This window comes from Chlorocebus sabaeus, chromosome 14 (assembly GCF_047675955.1).
Source record: "Chlorocebus sabaeus isolate Y175 chromosome 14, mChlSab1.0.hap1, whole genome shotgun sequence".
In the NCBI taxonomy this organism is placed as follows: Eukaryota; Metazoa; Chordata; class Mammalia; order Primates; family Cercopithecidae; genus Chlorocebus; species Chlorocebus sabaeus.
The window spans coordinates 31450881-31470328 of record NC_132917.1 but is presented as its reverse complement, the minus strand read 5'-3'; the positions used below and the strand labels follow the sequence as shown (position 1 = coordinate 31470328).

Genomic DNA, 19448 nt, shown 5'->3' with positions numbered 1-19448 from the left:
AGGAGAAACAGAGAGGGGAGTCTGGAAGTCAAATCCTTCCATGAGACAAATAATGCAAAGGAAAGTGGGGAGGTGCTGAATGGTGAGAAGGTGCACAGGGACCAGATCTCAAAGGACAATGTAAGTCCTTGATATGGTTTGGCTCTGTGTCCCCACCCAATTTCATCTCGAATTTTAATCCCCATGGTCTGGGGAGGAGGGACCTGGTGGGAGGCGATTGGATTATGTGGGCAGTTTCCCCCACGCTGTTTTCATGAGATCTGATGGTTTAAATGTGTTTGGCAGGTTCCCCCTTGCTCTGTCTCCTGCTGCCACGTAAGACGTGCCTGGCTTCCCCTTCACCTTTCACCATGATTATGAGTTTCCTGAGGCCTCCCCAGCTATGCCGAACTGTGAGTCAATTAAACCTCTTTCCTTTATAAATTACCCAGTCTCAGGTTGTTCTTTATAGCAGTTTGAAAATGAACTAATATAGTCATGCTGGAGAATTTGGCTTGATTCTGAAGGCAACAGTAATCTGTTGGAGGGCTTTAAGGAGGGGTGGGGGTACATGATAAGTTTTGAGCTTTCGAAGATTTAATCTGACTGCAGTGTGAAGAATGGATTGTAGGGGCTCAAACCTGAGTCAAGAAAAGTATCAGAACCTGAATACAGATGAAAAAATAATGAGATGACGGAGAAGAGAAGATGAGGTCCTGGACAGCAGCAGAGTGTGGGGGAAGTAAGACAAACTGGGACTCAGGTGAGAAAGGATCCTTGGAGGATGGCTAGTTGGTGGGCTATTCCTGCCTCAGCTAGGGGAATAGTGAAGAGGACCAAAGGGAGCAGGCCGTGTGAGTGTGAGACCACTTGGAGACAAATAAGGCTAGCCCATGAGAGTGAGGGCAGTCAGGCTCCCTGACCCACTGTTTTCCCCTTGGTTCTCCATCATGGTTGGAGTTTATTTTGCCCAGTGAGAAATGAGAGATATAATCAGGAGATTATGTAGAAAAATAATTTTGGAATGAATCACAAAGGGTAGAACTTAATATAAAAAATCATTATAAGACAATTGAAATAGGAACTGAAAGGAAAGTGAGGCTTATTTTCTTATAAATAGTTTTTGATTATTCACAAGACCTTAATGTCTTCCTCGAGAAAGTGGATCAGTTTCAATTTTCAGCCGTAGTTCATCACCTCCTTTCCACTAGTGAGTGATTACAAGGAAAAGTAAGGAAAACAGATTGTTTTGTATTCCTCAAAAGCCTACCTGTGAATCATTTCCTGAAGACAAAGGATTTTTCCAAAAATGTAATGTTAATAAATTCACAATGCTCTTCTGCTTGTAAGAGTGAAAGAAGAAACTGAAAAGTCAGGAAAGAGGAATTTACTTATACCTGGTGCTTCTGCTGACAGAGACTTGAAGTTATACCAAGCAATCAGTATTAACCATTTTCACTGGGAATAATTAGAGTAAAGGAGAAGAGAAAAGTTGACTTTTTCTTTCAATGTGACCTTGGGACCCCTAAAGGGAGTAGTGGTGTGGCTGAAAGTGCTAAGAGTCAGGTCAGTTTCCGTTAGGCTCTTTTATATTCTGGAAAATAATTGCTGTGGGTGAAGCTTAGGCTACTGGAGAAAAGATTGGAGACTCCATTCTCTCACCTTGTAGTAAAGTAGAAACTTCTCCATTACCTCAGTTAAGTAACTTAATAAGTCTTTCCTTAAAAAAGTCAATATAAATGATATTTTATCAGTAATAATCATAGCAACCTTTTTCACTCATGAAAAATAACTCAATGAAGATTAAACTTCATTTACAAGCTCTTCAGATTCACATATGATCCTTGTTAGTGTGCATCCAGACATGTTTGCATTCGTTGCATAGTTTTACGCACTGGACTTTAAGAATTATTTGGACACTAAGCACTTTATTTATTCATCTTTTTTTTTTTTTTTTTGAGATGGAGTCTCGCTCTGTTGCCCAGGCTGGAGTGCATTGGCGCAATCTCGGCTCACTGCAAGCGCCGCCTTCCGGGTTTACGCCATTCTCCTGCCTCAGCCTCCTGAGTAGCTGGGACTACAGGCGCCGCCACCTCGCCCGGCTCGTTTTTTGTACTTTTTAGTAGAGACGGGGTTTCACCGTGTTAGGCCAGGATGATCTCGATCTCCTGACCTCGTGATCCGCCCGTCTCGGCCTCCCAAAGTGCTGGGATTACAGGCTTGAGCCACCGCGCCCGACCTATTCATCTGTTTTTAGATATACTGCAAGAAATGAGTCCTAAGTCTGAGGTAGCTAAGTCATCTTAGCAGCTGATAGTTTGCTGCTGAAATCACTCATGCATATAAGCATTTAAAGGGAGCATTTCCACTTTCACATATTTGATGCAACTGTTTGGAACTTGTCTTTTTAAGTTCAGGGATACATATGCAGGTTTGTTACATAGGTAAAGTTGTGTCATGGGGTGGGGGGGTTGTTGTACAAATTATTTAAACACCCAGGTATTAAGCCTAGTACCTATTAGTTATTTTTCCTGATCCTCTTCCTCCTCTCAGCCTCCACCCTCCAATAGGCCCCAGTTTGTCTTTTTCCCCTCCATGTTTCGATATGTTCTCATCATTTAGCCCCCACTTATAACTGAGAACATGCGGTATTTGGTTTTCTGTTCCTGCATTAGTTTATTAAGGATAATAATGGCCTCCAGCTCCATCCATGTCCCTTCAAAGGACATTATCTTGTTCTTTTTTATGACTGCATAGTATTCCCTGATGTATGTGTACCATATTTTCCTTAGTCTACCATTGATTGGCATTTAGGTAGATCCCATCTCTTTGCTATTGTGAATTGTGCTGCAATGAACATATGTATGCATGTGTCTTTATTATTATTATTTTTTTGCATGTGTCTTTATAATAGAATGATTTATATTCCTTTGGGTATATACCCAGTAATGGGATTGTTGAGTCACATGGTATTTCTGCCCCTAGGTGGTTGAGGGATCATCACACTGTCTTCCACAATGGTTGAACTAATTAAAACTGATGCCAACAGTGTAAAAGTGTTCTTTTTCTCTACAATGTCACCAGCATCTGTTATTTTTGACTTATTAGTAATAGTCATTCTGACTCATGTGAGATGGTTTTGTGGTTTTGTTTTGCATCTCTCTAATGATTAGTGATGTTGAGCTTTTTTTCCATAAGCTTGTTGGCTGCATATCTGTCTTTTGAAAAGTGTCTGTTCATGTCCTTTGCCCACTTTTTAATGCCCACTTTTTAATGGGCAAAGGACATGATTGTTTGTTTTTTTCTTGTAAATTTGTTTAAGTTCCTTATAGATGCCAGCTATTAGACTTTTGTCGGATGCATAGTTTGCAATTTTTTTTCCCATTCTTTAGGCTGTTTACTCTCTTGATAGTTTCTTTTGCTGTGCAGAAACTCTTTAGTTTAATTAGATCCCATTTGTCAATTTTTGCTTTTGTTGCAGTTGATTTTTGTGTTTTTATCATGAAATCTTTGCTCGTTCCTATGTCTTGAATCGTATATCCTAGGTTGCCTTCCAGCGTTTTTATGATTTTGGGTTTTACATTTAAGTCTTTAATCCATCTTGAATTAGTTATTGTATATGGTGTAAGGAAGGGGTCCAGTTTAAATTTTCTGTATATGGCTAGCCAGCTATCCCAGCACCATTTATTAAGTAGGGTATTATTTCCCCTTTGTTTGTTTTTGTCAGGTTTGTCAAAGATCAGATGGTTGTAGGTGTGTGATCTTATTTCTGAGTTCTCTATTTGGTTCCACTGGTCTCTGTGTCTGTAGGACTAGTCTTTTTATTAGGTAACCAAGTTTTCTGTTTATTAAATATCCTCCGCAGATAAATTTAAGCCAACACAGAGAAAGAGATCTCAAAATCACTGTCAGATGCTCTGTGGTAAGAAAAGAATAAAAAGATATCCTAAGAGGCAGAGAACCTAAGCTATACCTGTTTTATTTTTTTAAATAAGTTTTTTTTATTTTTAGTTTTTGTGGGTACACAGTTATATATATTTATGGGGTACATGAAATATTTTGGTACAGTATGCAATGCATAATAATCATATCATGGAATAGTAGGTATCCATTTTCTAAAGCATTTATGCTTCATATTACAAGTAATTCAATTATACTCTTAATTATTTTTAAAAGTATAATTAAATTATTATTGATTATAGTTCCCCTCTAGGGCTATTAAATAGTATCTCTTATTAATTCTTTGTATTTTTTTTTTAATTTTACTCTAAGTTCTGGGATACATATGCAGAATGTGCAGGTTTGTTACATTAGTATACATGTGCCATAGTGGTTTGCTGAACCTAGCAACACATCATCTAGGTTTTAAGCCCTACATGCATTAGGTATTTGACCTAATGCTCTCCATCCCCTTGCCCTCCACCACCTGACAGGCCCTGGAGTGTGATGTTCCCCTCCCTGTGTCTATGTGTTCTCATTGTTCAGCTCCCATTTATGAGTGAGAACATGCGGTGTTTGGTTTTCTGTTCCTGTGTTGGTTTGCTGAGAATGATGGTTTCCAGCTTTAGCCATGTCCCTGCAAAAGACACGAACTCATTTGGGTGTATACCCAGTAATGGGATTGCTGTGTCAAATGGTATTTCTGGTTCGAGATCCCTGAGGAATGGCCACACTGTCTTCTACAATGGTTGAACTAATTTACACTCCCTCCAACAGTGTAAAAGCATTCCTATTTCTTCACAGCCTTGCCAGCATCTGTTGTTTCCTGATTTTTTAATGATCGCCATTCTAACTAGTGTGTGATAGTATCTTATTGTGGTTTTGATCTGCATTTCTCTAATGACCAGTGATGATGAGCTTTTTTTCATGTTTGTTGGCTGCATAAATGTATTCTTTTGAGAAATGTCTATTCATATCCTTTGCCCACTTTTTGATGGCATTGTTTTTTTTTTTTTTTTACTGTAAATTTGTTTAAGTTTCTTGTAGATTCTGGATATCAGACCTTTGTCAGATGGACAAATTGCAAAAATTTTCTCCCATTCTGTAAGTTGCTTGTTCACTCTGATGATAGTTTCTTTTGCTGTGCAGAAGCTCTTTAGTTTAATTAGATCCCATTTGTCAATTTTGGCTTTTGTTGCAATTGCTTTTTGTGTTTTAGTCATGAAGTCTTTGCCCATGCCTATGTTGTGAATGGTATTGCCTAGGTTTTCTTCTAGGGTTTTTATGGTTTTAGGTTTCACATTTAAGTCTTTAATCCGTCTTGAGTTAATTTTTGCATAAGGTATAAGGAAGGGGTCCAGTTTCTGTTTTCTGGATATGGCTAGCCAGTTTTCCCAGGACTATTTATTAAATAGGGAATTCTTTCCCCATTGCTTGTTTTTGTCAGGTTTGTCAAAGATCAGATGGTTTTAGGTGTGCGATGTTATTTCTGAGGCCTCTATTCTGTTCCATTGGCCAATATCTCTGTTTTGGTACCAGTACCATGCTGTTTTGGGTACTGTAGCCTTGTAGTATAGTTTGAAGTCAGGTAGCATGATGCCGCCAGCTTTGTTCTTTTTGCTTATGATTGCCTTGGCTATACAGGCTCTTTTCTGGTTCCATATGAAATTTAAAGTAGTTTTTTTTTTTCTAATTTAGTGAGGTAAGTCAGTGGTAGCTTGATGGGAATACCATTGAATCTATAAATTGCTTTGGGCAGTATGGCCATTTTCATGACATTGATTCTTCCTATCCATGAGCATGGCATTTTTTTTTTTCATTTGTTTGTGTCCTCTCTTATTTTCTTGAGCAGTGATTTGTAGTTCTCCTTGAAGAGGTCTTCACATCCCTTTTAAGTTGAATTCATAGGTATTTTATTCTCTTCGTAGCAATTGTGAATGGGAGTTCACTTATGATTTGGCTCTCTGCTTGTCTTTAATTGGTGTATAGAAATTTTTGTGATTTTTTGCACATTGATTTTGTATCCTGAGACTTTGCTGAAGTTGTTTATCAGCTTAAGGAGTTTTGGGGCTGAGAAAATGGGGTTTTCTAAATATACCATCATGCCATCTGCAGAGACAATTTGACTTCCTCTCTTCCTATTTGAATACCCTTTATTTCTTTCTCTTGCCTGACTGCCCTAGCCAGAACTTCCAATAGTATATTGAATAGGAGTAGTGAGAAAGGGCATCCTTGTCTTGTGTCGGTTTGCAAAGGGAATGCTTCCAGCTTTGACCATTCAGTATGATATTGGCTATGGGTTTGTCATAAATAGGTTATTATTTTGAGATATGTTCCATCAATACCTAGTTTACTAAGAGTTTTTAGCATGAAGGCATGTTGAATTTTATTGAAGGCCTTTTCTGCATCTATTGAGATAATCATGTGTTTTTTGTCATTGGTTCTGTTTATGTGATGGATTACATTTATTGACTTGTGTATGTTGAACCAGTCTTGCATCCCAGGGATGAAGCCAACTTCATTGTGGTGGATAAGCTGTTTGATGTGCTGCTGGATTCAGTTGGCTGGTATTTTATTGAGGTTTTTCGCATTGATGTTCATCAGGGATATTGGCCTGAAATTTTCTTTTTTTGTTGTGTCTCTGCCCGGTTTTGCCATCAGGATGATGCTGGCCTCATAAAATGAGTTAGGGAGGAGTTCTTCTTTTTCTATTGTTTGGAGTAGTTTCAGAAGGAATGGTACCAGCTCCTCTTTGTACCTCCGGTAGAATTCAGCTGTGAATCCCTCTGGTCTTGGGCTTTTTGGTTGGTAGGCTATTAATTACTGCCTCAATTTCAGAACTCGTTATTGGTCTATTCAGGGATTTGACTTCTTCCTGGTTTAGTCTTGGGAGGGTGTATGTGTCCAGGAATTTATCCATTTCTTCTAGATTTTCTAATTTATTTGTGTAGAGATGTTTATAGTATTCTCTGATTGTAGTTTGTATTTCTGTGGGATCATTGGTGATATGCCCTTTATCATTTTTTATTGTGTCTATTTGATTCTTTTTTCTTCTTTATTAGTCTAGCTAGCAGTTGATCTATTTTGTTAATCTTTTCAAAAAACCAGCTCCTAGATTCACTGATTTTTTGAAGGGTTTTTTTTTTCCTGTCTCTGTCTCCTTCAGTTCTGCTCAAATCTTAGTTATTTCTTGTCTCCTGCTAGCTTTTGAATTTGTTATTGCTTCTCTAGTTCTTTTAATTGCAATGTTCGGGTGTTGATTTCAGATCTTTCCGGTTTTCTGATGTGGGCATTTAGTGCTATAAATCTCCCTTTTAACACTGCTTTAGCTGTGTCCCAGAGATTCTGGTATGTTGCCTCTTTGTTCTCATTGGTTTCAAAATACTTATTTCTGCCTTAATTTTGTTTTTTCCCCAGTATTCATGCAGGAGCAGGTTGCTCAATTTCCGTATAGTTGTGCAGTTTTGAGTGAGTTTCTTAATTTTGAGTTCTAATTTGATTGCACTGTCATCTCAGAGACTATTACGATTTCCATTCTTTTGTATTTGCTGAGGAGTGTTTTACTTCCATGTATGTGGTCGATTTTAGGATAAGTGCTATGTGGTGCTGAGAAGAATGTAAATTCTGTTGATTTGGGGTGGAGAGTTCTGTAGATATCTATTAGGTCTGCTTGGTCCAGAGCTGAGTTAAGTCCTGAATATCCTTGTTAATTTTCTGTCTCATTGATCTGTCTAATATTGACAGTGGGGTGTTAAAATCTCCCACTATTGTTATGTGGGAGTCTAAGTCTCTTTGTAGGTCTCTAAGAACTCGTTTTAGGAATCTGGGTGCCCCTGTATTGGGTGCATATATATTTAGGATAGTTAGCTCTTCTTATTGCATCGATCCCTTTACCATTATATAATACCCTTCTTTGTCTTTTTTGATCTTTGTTGGTTTAAAGTCTGTTCTATCAGAGACTAGGATTGCAATTTCTGCTTTTTTTTTTCTTTCCATTTACTTGGTAAATATTCTTCTATCTCTTTATTTTGAGCCTGTGTCTTTGCACGTGAGATGGGTCTCCTGAATACAGCACACTGATGGGTCTTGACTCTATCCAATTTGCCAGTCTGTGTCTTTTAATTGGGGCATTTAGCCCATTTACATTTGAGGTTAATATTGTTAGGTGTGTGAATTTGATCCTGTCATCATGATGCTACCTGGTTATTTTGCACAATAGTTGATGCAGCTTCTTCATAGTGCCATTGTTCTTTATATTTTGGTTTGTTTTTGCAGCAGCTGGTACTGGATTTTCCTTTCCATATTTAGTACTTCCTTCAGGAGCTCTTGTAAGGCAGGCCTAGTGGTGACAGAATCCCTCAACATTTGCTTGTCTGTAAAGGATTTTATTTCTCCTTTGCTTGTGAAGCTTATTTTGGCTGGATATGAAATTCTGGGTTGAAAATTCTTTTCTTTAAAAATGTTAAATATTGGCCCCCATGCTCTTCTGGCTTGTAGGGTTTCTGCAGAGAGATCTGCTGTTAGTCTGATGGGCTTTCCTTTGTGGGTAACCTGACCTTTCTCTCTGGCTGCCCTTAACATTTTTTCCTTCATTTCAACCTTGGAGAATCTGTCAATTATGTGTCTTGGGGTTGCTCTTCTTGAGGAGTATCTTAGTGGAATTCTCTGTATTTCCTGAATTGGAATGTTGGCCTGTCTTGCTAGGTTGGGGAAGTTCTCCTGGGTAATATCCTGAAGTGTGTTTTCCAAATGGATTCCATTCTCCCTGTCACTTTCAGGTACACCAATCAAACGTAGATTTGATCTTTTCACGTAGTCCCATATTTCTCGGAGGCTTTGTTCATTCGTTTTCATTCTTTTTTTCTAATCTTGTCTTCATGTCTTATTTCAGTAAGTTGATCTTCAATCTCTGATATCCTTTCTTCTGCTTGATCAGTTCAGCTATTGATACTTGTGTATGCTTCATGGAGTTCTCAGGCTGTGTTTTTCAGCTTAATCAGGTCATTTATTTTCCTCTCTAAACTGGTTATTCTAGTTAGCAGGTCCTGTAACCTTTTATCAAGGTTCTTAGTTTGCACTGGGTTAGAACATGCTCCTTTAGCTCAGAGGAGTTTGTTATTACCACCTTCTGAAGTCTACTTCTATCAATTCGTAAATCTCTTTCTCTGTCCAGTTTTGTGCCCTTGCTGGAGAGGCATTGTGATCATTTGGAAGAGAAGCAGCACTCTAGTTTTTGGAATTTTCAGCATTTTTGTGCTGGTTTTTCCTCATCTTCATGGATTTATCTACTTTTGATCTTTGAGGCCGATTACCTTGGGATGGGGTTTTTGTGTGGGGGTCTTTTTTTTGTTGATGTTGATGTTGTTGCTTTCTGTTTGTTAGTTTTTTTTTTTTTTTCTAGCAGTCAGTCCCCTCTGCTGTAGGCCTGCTGCAGTTTGCTCGAGGTCCACTCCAAACCCTGTTTGCCTGGGTATCACCAGTGGAGGTTGCAGAAGAGCAAAGAATGCCATCTGGTCCTTCCTCTGGAAGCTTCATCCCAGAGGGACACTGGCCTGATGCCAGCTGGAACTGTCCTGTATGAGGTGTCTGTCGACCCCTGTTGGGAGGTCTCTCCCAGTCAGGAGGCACAGGGGTCAGCAACCTACTTGCAGAGGCAGTCTGTCCCTTAGCAGAGCTTGAGCGCTGTGCTGGGAGAATCCTCCTTTTCAGGATCAGCTGCTCTCTTCAGAGCCGGCAGGCAGGAAAGTTTAAGTCTGCTGGAGCTGTGCCCTCAGCTGTCCCTTCCCCCAGGTTCTCTGTCCCAGGGAGGTGGGAGTTTTATCTGTAAGCCCCTGACTGGGCTGCTGCCTTTTTTTCAGAGATGCCCCACCCAGTGAGGAGGAATCTAGAGAGGCAGTTGCGCCACAGCTGCTTTACTGCACTGTGGTAAATTCCGCCCAGTCCAACCCTCCTGGCCTCCTTAGCACTGTCAGGGGAGAACTGCCTACTAAAGCCTCATAATGGCGGATGCCCTTCCCCCCACCAAGCTCGATAGTCCCAGGTGGACTTCAGACTGCTGTGCTGGCGGTGAGAATTTCAAGTCAGTGGTTCTTAGCTTGCTATACTCCATGGTTGTGGTACCTACTGAGCAAGACCACTTGGCTTCCTGGCTTGAGCCCCTTTCCAGGGGAGTGAACGGTTCTGTCTTGCTGGGGTTCCAGGCACCACTAGGGTATGAAAAAAGACTCCTGCAGCTATCTCAGTGTCATCCCAAACAGCTGCCTAGTTTTGTGCTTGAAACTCAGTGCTCTGGTGGTGTAGGCACATGAGGGAATTTCCTGATCTGCCGATTGCAAAAACCGTGGGAAAAGCGTAGTATCTGGGCTGAGTAGCACAGTCCCTCATGGCTTCCTTGGCTGGGGGAAGGAGGTCCCTTGGCTTCTTATACTTGCTGGGTGAGGCAACACCCTACCCTATTTCTGCTCACCCTCCATGGGCTGCACCCACTGCCTAACCAGAGCTAATGAGATGAACGGGGTAGCTCTGTTGGAAATGCAGACATTGCCTGCCTTCTGCATTTGTCTCTCTCAGAGCTGCAGACTGGAGCTGTTCCTATTTGAACATCTTGCCCGATCAACCCTATGTATATATTTTTTATACCCATTAACCATTTCCACCTCCCCCTCACTCATTCGCTAACCTCCTAACTCTGATAACTATCCTTCTGTTCTCTAGTTGCATGAATTCAATTGTTTTAATTTTTAGATCCCACAAATAAGTGAGAACATGCAATGTTTGTCTTTCTGTGCATGGCTTATTTCACTTAACATAATGGCCTCCAGTTCCATTTAGGTTGTTGCAAATGACAAGGTCTCATTCTTTTTTTAATGTCTGAATAGTACTTCACTGTGTACAAGTACCACATTTTCTCTATCTACTCATCTCTTGATGGACACTTAGCTTGCTTCCAAGTCTTGGATATTGTAAACAGTACTGCAACAAGCATGGGAGTGCAGATATTTCAATATGTGGATTTCCTTTCTTTTGGGTATATACACAGCAGTGAAATTTCTCAATTGTATGGTAGCTTTATTTTTAGATTTTTGAGGAACCTCCAAACTGTTCTCTGTAGTAGCTGTACTAATTTACATTCCCACCAACAGTTTATGAGGGTTCCCTTTTCTCCTTATCCTCACCAGCATTTGTTATTGCCTGATTTTTGGACAAAAGCCATTTTAACTAGGGTGAGATGATGTCTCATTGTAATAAAAAACCACAAAAATCTGTGACTTAAATCAATAAATATTTATTTCTTGCTCAAGCAAAGGCCATTGTGTGTCAGGCGAACTCTCTGGAGCTTATATTTCCCAATGATGATTCAGCATTTCACCTCCATGCCAACATTTGATTTATTATTCCAACAATGAAACAATGGGGTGGAGCATTAAGTATGAGCAATTAAAAGCTTACATGTGGAAGTAAAACATATGACTTCTACTCCAATTTTTTGGTGAAAGTAAGCCACACCTAACCTCAGGGAACTCAAGAAAAGGCAATTCCCCAGTGGGCCTGAAAGAAAAAGAATTATGCAGCACTGATATCCACCACAGATGTCAACTTTTTATTCTGCTAGGTAAGGACATCAAACACACACACACACACACACACACACACACACACACCCCACCCCATCCTATCCTTTAAAACCATCATCATTTCCTTAAAGAACTTACTTTTTAACATTATGCACAAAATTACCTATTAAAATTTCAGTACAATTTTTTATTTGCTGTGCTCTTCCCTGTATCTTAGGAAATCAAACTACATTTTTCAGAATCCCTTACAGTAGGATACCTCATTATATTCTTTCAATGAATGGCATTCATGTGTGATTTGGAAGGCAGAGGAAAAGCAAAAGCCATTATTGCTCCTAGGATGGTGGTAAGCAGAGGATGGGCTTTGGTAAACGGAGATATGTTCTCACTGGCCTCCTACAAATCACCCATTTAATGTTCTTGGCAGCTGAGATCGCTGTTGATAGCCTCTCAGAATTTCTGTACTTTCAGTCCCCTGGTCATTTCTACATTTTTGAAAGCCTCTAACTCTGAGATTTATTCTTTCTTGTGTGAAATATCTAGAGGAGCTTTTCTGACAGATAAAGTATATGGCACTAAGAAACAGGTCATCAAATATGGAGTCAGATCTGGTTAGATTTGAAGCAACAATAATCTCACCTATTAGAGAAAAACAGATATTGGTAGGTCATGGCATATATGGGAAAATAGCTACTTAAATTACTGCATGTAGTTGCTTATAATAAAGTTCTTGTTGAAGGCAAGGCTTTGGGGATTAGGTGGCTGCTTAATCCATTATATCCATATAGAATGTCTGCATATTCATTATATCCATAGAGACTACTGAAATACTTTATCAGTTAGAAAAGCCCCTCAAGGTATTTCAAGCAAGAAGGAAAAAATACCACAGGTAGAGACTTTCAAAAATGTACTCTATCCATATAGACTACTCTATATGGAGAATTCATATGCAGACCACATGAACACTAAGGTGGGATAGCTGCTTCTGACTTCATTGGAGAGGATTAAAAAAAAATTGAAAAACTCAGACCTAGATTTTTTGGCTCAAAACGGTCAGTTGGGAGGCTGAGGTGGGCGGATCATGAGGTCAGGAGATCGAGACCATCCTGGCTAACATGGTGAAACCCTGTCTTTACTAAAAATACAAAGAATTAGCTGGGCATGGTGGCAGGTGCCTGTAGTCCCAGCTACTTGGGAGGCTGAGGCAGGAGAATGGCGTGAACCCGGGAGGTGGAGCTTGCAGTGGGCCCAGATCACACCACTGCACTCCAGCCTGGGCGACAGAGCAAGACTCCATCTCAAACAAACAAACAAAGAAAAACCACAGAAAACTGGAGAGCTTTTATGATTGTCATAAAAGAAGCTTATGTTTAATTCTACTATCCACAGCATCAAATTTTGGGTGTAATTTTTTTGACAAATATCAGACCCAAACTTTCATGCTGTGGGTTGCAGAATTAGAGCAATTTGGATTCGTGGCTCACTGGATTCTTTTGTAAAAGTTGGGGCATTTGTTGGAAAGAATAAAATTCTGAACTGGAATAGAGACATCCAGATAGATTCCAGTGATCTGAATTTTTTTTTAATAAGCTCCCTTGTTGGAAGTATCTGTAATGATCTCAACCAAGGTCATTTCAAAGGGATTGCAAAGGGATGCAAGTGCATCTCAAAACTCATCTCTCCACCTTTTATTGTCTCTAGACCCATAATGAGAGTTAGATTCCCAAAGGCCTCAGGAGACAAGTAAAAAGTCTGACTTTGGAGGAGAATTACAAGGTTTTGCCAATTTATATCAGTCAGCAAAAAGAACATAGCCTGCCAAAGCCTTGATTTTTAGCCCTGTAGGACTTATTTGCAGACTTCTGACCTCCAGAAATGTAATATAATAAACTTGTGTTGCTTTAAGCCACTGATTTTGTGGTAATTTGTTATAATAGCAATAGGAAAGATACAATGATCTACTAAAGTTTTACTTAATATGGGTAGTCAAAGAAAAGTTCTAGGTCTGGTGAACAGAGATTATGGCTTGAGTAGCCACAGCCTATCCCCTAATTCCAAGATCTAAACCAGCAATCAAAGAGGAACCCCTTGGATGAAGGGAAGGACACATCATTTTGAGGAAGCATCCTGCAGCATGTCCATGAATATGTACTGTAAATCTTTCCCCCAGTGTTTCCTAAAGCCTCTGTGAACTGGAAACTTCAAAATACCTAGACTTTACAAGGGTTTTATACAGTGAGCTGACACTGATTACTGATAACCCAAATTGTACTGTAGTCTAACTGTCAAAGTAGGTGCTTATAGATGTCAGATGACAGACAATTTTCGCCTGAGTTCATCTCACGCTGGGTGTACTAGTTTTCTATTGCTGTGTTACAGATTATCACAAACTCAGTGGATTAAAACAATACCCTTTTCTTTAAGCTCACCATTCTGTAAAGCAGAAGACTGTGCAAGATTGGCTGGGTTCCTTGCTTATGGAGCCCAAGGCCACGGTTTCATGGCCATGGTCTTCCAGGGCCAAAGTCAGGGTGTCTACTGGGCTGGACTCTTATCTGGAGGCCCTAGGGATGAATCCTCTTCTAAACTCATTTAGGTTCCAGGCAGAATTCAGTTCCTTGTGGTTGTAGGACTGGGGCCCTAATTTTCTTGCTGGCTATTGGCCAGAGGGTCCTCCTCTGCTCCTAAAGGCTTCCCACATTCCTTCCTATGTGACTCCCTTCATATTCAAAGACAGGAATGGAATGGCACACAGAGTTCTTCTTATGATTGACTCTGACGTTCCCTTATGCCACCAGCTATAGAAGGCTCTCTGCTTTCAAGGGCTAATATTATTAAATCAGGCTCAGCCAATCTTCTTGTCTTAAAGTCAATTCTGCTATATAATATAACAGTCATGGGAATGAGAACTAATCATATTCACAGGTTCCGGGAATCAGGATGGGACATCTTTGGGGGACCATTTTAGAAATTCTGCCTACCATAGTGGGCCACATGGATCCATGAACCCACTCGGCAATTATTTTCTCAATTCCTGAATACATGGTTGGGATAGACACTCTTGGCTACTGGAAGAAACACAACATTGGGCCCTTGACTTGTGAAAGGGATTTATTATTATAGGAAAGGCCAAGTAGAAGCCTGGGTGACATGGTAGAGAATAGTGTCAGCTTCAGTCTCTGGTACCTGGTATGGAACTATTAGTCTGGGATATACTTTATTTTCTGAATCAACAGAAAAGATCACCAGAAACATATAATAATTTTTTCTTTTTTTGTGATTGGGATAATAGTATACCCTTACTGTTTTACCCAGTGCCATGTCAACTGTCAAAATTGAGAACACAGAGACATTGATTATCTCACCTTCCTGTAGAATATCATGCTGTCCACCTCATTGATAGTGTAGTGTCAACGGACCTAGTTAACAGGAACTAGCAGATATCCTAGGTGCCTTTGCTAGATATATGCATTACAGAGGTTGGGAGAGAAACTTACAACCCTAGTGAAGTTTCTAGGAATTCTATAGTCTGGGGCATGTGGAGATTAGCTCCTTCAAAGTGAAAGACAAATTACTGCATATTAAGTGTTATTACTAAGAAAGAGGTGTAGTACTTAATGGGATATTTGGATTCTGGTGGCGACATGTCTCTTATCTGAGTTTGCTGCTCTAACTTATTTATCAAGTAATAAATAAAGATAAGCTGATTTGATACTTGAGTTTTATGACCTATTTGGTCCAATTATGCCCAAAGTATCTGGTAAAATGTTGTGTGAAGGCTCTGGCAAGACTTAGTAAGATAAATCACTTTGAAGAACATCTAGAATTGTGGACTAAAGTTATGCCCTCCTCCTGCATTTGAGAAACAGCTTATTGGTAGCTAATTGGCCCTGGTAGAGATCAAATTTTGATCATGGGATAACAAGTGATCATGTGACTTGAATTGTCCAATATAAAGTAGTTACAATGTTGGACATAAACAGCAGCCTTCCATCATCAAGTGGAAGTTGTATTGTGTCCAGTAACTTTTGTTTGTCTTTCCAGATACGTTCTCTACCTTGCTATTTCCCTCGGGAGATCACCATAGACAGTATCAGTAGACAATAACTATTATGTCCCCTGATTTCCAGCTTCCGGTTGGGTTGAATGAATTGGGAGCCTGGTGGGAGATTGAAAAAAGAGGAGGGAAGTTCCTTTCATGCAATGATACCTTGGGTTTGCTGTGTCCCTTAGCCAAAAGTCCTTTAATCTTGAACTTCTCTCAAGGAAGCCCTCTTCACATAAGTTTCTCTTTTCGGATTACAGTAACTGGTTCTCTTCTTTTGCTACTTCAAATTTAGGGAAGATAAAAGCCCCAGGGTATTACACTATCCTTTTGTGAGTTTCCCACACCCTGCACATACATTTGTTAATAATTTCTTCATTAAACTCTCCTCACATGATCTTATTTTGATGGCATCATTTATTCCTGGTTCAGGACCTGACTGATACAGTGTCTGGTACTAGAAATAACCATAAGAAAACAGAGCCTGAAAATTGGATTCTAGTTTAGGTTATTTATTCATATGAGTAGAACTGAGATATGCCCATTTCCAGAGTCATACAATTGCATCACAGTCACTCAGATTATCACTGATAGTAGCAAGGGATAAAGTGGAGGTGAAGAGAAAATTGTTGGTAGATTAAGTCCTAAAGACAAAAATAAATTGTGTGAGCAAGTGGCTCAGACTCCTGGGGGAGTTCCCTTCAACAAACTAATGAGAGAAAAAAATTGGCTTAAAGATGGTACATTGACACATGGGTGGCTCTGATAGCAAGGAAAGAAAGATCAATTTTTTATTCAGTTGTGTGCTCACTGGAAGACGACACTTTGTAAGTGGGGTGCTGTCCTATAAGATGTGGTATATGCTATGAGCTAGTAAGTTATACAAAGTGTTGTTTCTTCCATTTTTTCCCATTATCCCATAGTCCACCAGTGGGGGTGGAGTTACTTGGTGTCTCTTTCTATTGTACCTAATAACCCATTCACATACATTTTGCTTTCCATTTCTGCAACTTTTGCCTCTGTTCTTCTGAAGAACCTCCAAAGTGTCTTCCATATCAGTCCCATTTTTGTAGATAAGGAAACCTAGATGAACAGAGGTTAAGTAACTTGCCTAAATTCACATAGCTGTCAAGTGGAAAGGCCAAGCTCAAACCAATCTGTCAGACTCCAAAGCCCATGATTCTTTGATTATACTCCAAACAAGACAAAGCAGGAATGTAGGCTAAAAGAAGGTAGGTAAATGGTATGAAGAAAGAGGTTCATGTAGAGTTTCAGTCACCAGGATAAACAAAGCAAAATTCAGTAGGATACTTTTGTAATAATTTCAAATCCTATGACAGGAAACACAGAGGGATTGGGTGGAAGGAGACCTTCTAGCTATGGAGCCTCCTATTGTGAAGGGCAAGTGCACCCACCCCAGCCCCACCTCCTCAGCACACCATTTTTGTGCATGTGGTTGTTAGGGAGCTAATGCCAGGATAGAGCCCGTAATTAACCTCAGAGAACATCAAAGCTATATGTTCTTCATGCACTTGGCAATTCTCAAGTTCCATCCCATTGCTAAGTGACTGGGAAAGCTAAGTGTTTACTTAGGATGTTGCAGGGCAAGACTTCAAGAGAATCTGTTAGATACAAGTTTAAATTCTCTTAAATCTAGGGTAGTGCTCAGAGGGATCCAAGACCTCAAAGAGCATTTTTGGGTCTTGGCCTGCTGTTATTTGGAATCCTGACTTGCTCCTGGCATCTGGAGGAACTGGAGGGACATCTGGAGGGTTGTCTGGCTGCTTGAAGAGCCCAAGAAAGTTCTGCCATTTCATCTTCCCAATGTGTTACAGAAAAGTTCCCCAAGCTTGTGAATGGAGTGTCAATTCCAAACTTTGTCCCTTTGGGCCAACAAGAAAGCACTGAGTCCTCTTATAAAAGCAGATCATTCAGAGTGGAGAAACAGCAGAGTTTTAAAATGGAATGTGAAGTGTGTGTGTGTGTGTGTGTGTGTGTGTGTGTGTGTGTGTGTCCCTTAGGAAAAAGCCTCTTCCAGAATGGAAAACAGTTAGTATTAATAGTTGTGAGGTGTGTCCTCATTAAACTTCCCATTATTCTGTGCAAGGTCATGTTTTGGTAGGTGCTCAAAGGGACTGGATAGATGCAGAACAAGTGTAAACGGGAATGCTCAGGTGTGAAAGAGCGGTGCCCACCTCTGTCTCTGGCTGTCTTCCTCCTGGGGTTTGCCCTCACAAATTGCTCCTGGGTTTTTAACTGTGCTGGGGAGTTGCTACTACTACATACAGCCCTCAGGACATAGTTCCTTCTAGGACACTCAGAGCATCTGCATCAGTGTTACCTGGAATGGTGCTGAAAATGCAGATTCCTCATACGGAATCCAGATTACCCTGACATATTACTTAGAAAAGCTTCCCTGGGGATTCTTACAAATGAAAGTCTAGACCATTTCTACAGGGGCTTCTGCCTGTTACCCAATATTGACAGTCAATATCTGTTCAATGTTTATTGTTTATTCTAAGAGCTTTATCTATATTTTTTCATTTAATCTTGACAATATTCCTCAGGTTAAGAACTATTATTATCTCCAGAATTTTTACAGAAGCTGAACATGAGGCACAGGGAAAATAAATAACTCGTTCCAGGTCACATAGCAATTAGTGGAGTCAGCATTTGAACTCAGTTTACAGAAAACATGCTCTTAGTCATTATGGTAAGCCCTGTGGATTAATCCTTCTTTTCTTTCTTTTGATCAAGATCGAATTGTATTTTTTTTTTTCTTGCCAATGAACTTTGCTAAGGGATGAAGGGAAAACGCATTTTCGGAGGAGAATTTCTTTATCCCTTCATCATAAGAGCTATCTGGACATGGTAGGTTTGGTTGACAAAGCTGCCCCAGAACAATCCACGTCCTGTCCTTAACTCACTTTGCCTCCACTCTACTCCAACCTGCCCTTCCCACCTTAATTCCTGCTGTGGTGCAGGAACCTGGCTCCAGGTCGGCAGATCTGTATACTTCCTCATGCCTACATCTTGGCCCAGCCAGTGTGGTTGCTTTGGCTTTCCCACCTAGTAAAGGACAAACGTATGCTTATACAATCTTCAAAGACCAGTCAGTTCAAATATTCTCTTTTCAGAGAACCTATCAGAAAGCCCACAAAAGGCCTTTATCTTGTGAGGTCCCAGGGCCACTTAGCAGCCTGAGTCCAACCTTTTGGGGCTTCTTTCCTCTCCTGTAGCAAGTGTAATGCTTAGCTACCTTTTCTCTTATAGCTTCTCTATCTGGTGGGTGGGAGAGGGGGGGGCTTTGTTTACTTCCTGACTTGTGAAGAGTGGGTTTCTCATTGTCCTGAAGGCAGATACATGACCCTTTCCACTTGAAGAGTGTTAGTCCCATTCATTATGCCAGCATTGAAAATCTTGCAGCTTAAAGAAAGTTACTCTATTTTGTCATCGTCTCTGGTTCACAGCTCAGTTCTCTTCCTGAGATGGTTACTGAGATAAACTTTCTCCTCCATATTTTTCCCCTGAGGATGAAGTTTCATTAGCCTCTCTCCTCTTGTCAATGCCCACAAGTGAATGCAATGCAGTTACCTTGCTGGTGCAGTCCTCCCTGTCCCAAGTAGGGCCCTTGAGTTTCAACTTCTTTAACCCATTTTGGCAGGCCTGTGTTCTGCTCTGAAGGGCCACTTTCAGACATTTCCTCTGAAAAGTCTGTCCTGCCCATTTCTTCCTGAGGTGAGTTCCTCAATTTTTATGTCATGTATGAGAGAACAGCTCTATTTTTACTATATATTCACTGTTACTCTAAGTGTACATGCTTTAATATTGTGATATTATAATATCAAAATGTTATAGTTAAATAAATAACACTCAGTAGAACTGTTCCTCCTGAAAGGAAGTCAAGGCAG

The 19448-nt window shown here is 40.2% G+C and overlaps 1 protein-coding gene across 9 annotated transcripts in view; it reads left to right on the top strand.

The window, feature by feature from the left end:
* Positions 1-19448, top strand: part of SRD5A2 (steroid 5 alpha-reductase 2) — a 284751-nt gene that overhangs the window by 54449 nt on the left and 210854 nt on the right. For all 9 annotated transcript variants that reach the window (XR_012095253.1, XR_012095257.1, XR_012095258.1 and 6 more), the window contains one exon: positions 286-392. The gene's annotated coding sequence lies outside the window, so the exon portion shown is untranslated. The remainder of the gene's footprint in view (positions 1-285; positions 393-19448) is intronic.